Here is a 2,315-nt window from a genome sequence, read left to right on the forward strand (position 1 = left end):
AGTCTCAGGGCATTCACAGAATGAAATGATCCCCATCAGTAAAGAGTCAAAGATTAAAATTAAAGCCCGAGGTGGGGAGAGAGCTCGGTGGTCTAAGTGCCCACCTGGCAAGCACAAGGACCTGAGTTTGATCCCTGGTATCACATGCTATGGTGGCTATGGAACCCCAGGCATGCACTATTGGCCACAGAGACTGGGTGTGGTGGTGCATGCTTGTAATCCCAGCACTGGGGAGGCTGAGACAGGAGGATCTCTATGTCTGGGCTGTGTAGTGAGAGTCTGAGAGAGAGAGAGAGAAGAAAAGGCTGGCCATAAAGTGCCTGCTTAGGTAGACACAGGGACCAAGGATCCTCCTGCCTCAGCCTCCTGAGTGCTGGAATTCCGAGCATGGCACATGTTCTGCATTTGGGCCTTGACTTTCAGATCAGAGACATCCCTTGCATTTTGTTTCTCATGCCCTGGAACCTGATGCATCGTGAATGCTCAAATACCTGTTCAGGGCTAGGGAGATAGCTCAGTAGAATAAGCACCTGCCTGGCAAGCGCAAGGCCCTGAATTCAATCCCTGGTACAGCAAACAAACAAACAAACAAACAAAACCCCTAAATACCTGTTCAGCTTTCGGATCCGCCATCTGTGGTGGAGCCGCCGCCAAGATGCAGATTTTCGTGAAAACCCTTACTGGGAAGACCATCACGCTCGAGGTTGAACCCTCGGACACTATAGAAAATGTAAAGGCCAAGATCCAGGATAAGGAAGGAATTCCTCCTGATCAGCAAAGGCTGATCTTTGCTGGTAAGCAGCTGGAAGATGGACGTACCTTGTCTGATTACAACATTCAAAAGGAGTCTACTCTTCATCTTGTGTTGAGACTCCGTGGTGGTGCTAAGAAAAGGAAGAAGAAGTCTTATACCACTCCCAAGAAGAATAAGCATAAGAGAAAGAAGGTTAAGTTGGCTGTCCTAAAATACTATAAGGTGGATGAAAATGGCAAAATTAGTCGTCTTCATCGAGAGTGCCCCTCAGATGAATGTGGTGCAGGAGTTTTTATGGCCAGCCACTTTGACAGACATTATTGTGGCAAGTGTTGTCTGACTTACTGCTTCAACAAACCAGAAGACAAGTAATTATGAGTTAATAAAAAACTTCAGCTAAAAAAAAAAAAAAATACCTGTTCAATAAATAAATGTTAACAGGCTTTCTGCATATACTTCTGAGGAAAGCTGCCTCCTGAGACCCAGACTTTCTGGGGCCCCAGAACCATTTTGCTCTTGGACTCTGGTCCTTTGGGGATACCCAAGTAGCTGCATTGAATGCTTCGGCTGAACCCCGAGATCAGAGCCCTCCAGAGCCCAGGGGTCTCCAGCCTTTTCCATGCTTCTGTTGAAGGCGGGTGCGGTGATGACTTGCTGAGGGCTCGGTGGGAAGGTGCCTCTAGGCTGCAAGTGGCCTGTTGGCAGAATCCCAGCCCCAGCCTGGCTCAGCCTCCCTCCCTCCTGGGACCGAAGCTCCTTTCCCCTTGAGGCATCCTTCAGGATTGCTGATATGGAACAAGTAAATATGGACCCAAATCAAACCTAACTCTAAGCACAATGTTCTCGTTTCCTCAGAGGAAACTGTTTTCATCTTCATTTGATAAATACTTAGCAATTTTTTAAAATTGCCGTATGAAATTAAATTGTCAGAAATATTAACTCTGAAAATTTATGTTGTTGCCCTCCTTAATGCAGGTTCCAGCCAGGCATGGTGGTGCATGCCTGTAATCCCAGCACTCAGGAGGCAGAGGCAGGAGAATCCTTGGGAGTTGGAGACCACACTGGGTACAAAGTGAGCTCAAGGCCAGCCTGAACTGCATAGCAAGACCCTGTCTCAAAAAGACCAGAAAGCAAGAAAGAAGGAAAGAAAGAAAGAGAAAAGAAAGGTTCCATAATGTGGTGGTTTCTCTTTTTTCATTCTTTTCTACCTGAGGTTGTACTAAGCACCTGAGGGAAGTGAGAATGGCAGAAGCACATGACTTACTGCTCAGCAGAAGTTCAGTGAAAGAGGGGCTGGTGAGATGGCTCAGGAGTCTAAAGCACCTACTTAGAACAAGCTTAGCAAAGTGCAGGGACTGCGGTTCAATCCCCCAGCACCACATGCCAGTCAGCCCTGCCCCCTGGTGGGCTGAGCTGGCCACACACAAATAAATTAATAAATTAATTAATTTAAAAAAAAGAAGTTCGGTGAAAGAAAAGTTTGTGTTGTTGTTGTTGTGTGAATTTTAACCAACAGGACTAAAAGAAGCTCCTATGTAAGGTAACATTTATTTATTTAGGT

General features: G+C 46.3%; 1 pseudogene across 1 annotated transcript; it reads left to right on the plus strand.

Moving 5' to 3' along the window:
* Window positions 1-623: 623 nt before the first annotated feature.
* Window positions 624-1,161, plus strand: LOC101572616 (annotated as a pseudogene). Its single transcript, XR_001117323.2, has one exon. The product of XR_001117323.2 is annotated as a ubiquitin-40S ribosomal protein S27a pseudogene (transcript).
* The last annotated feature ends 1,154 nt before the right edge of the window (window positions 1,162-2,315 follow it).

This window comes from Octodon degus, unplaced genomic scaffold (genome assembly GCF_000260255.1).
Source record: "Octodon degus isolate 3935 unplaced genomic scaffold, OctDeg1.0 scaffold00164, whole genome shotgun sequence".
NCBI lineage: Eukaryota > Metazoa > Chordata > Mammalia > Rodentia > Octodontidae > Octodon > Octodon degus.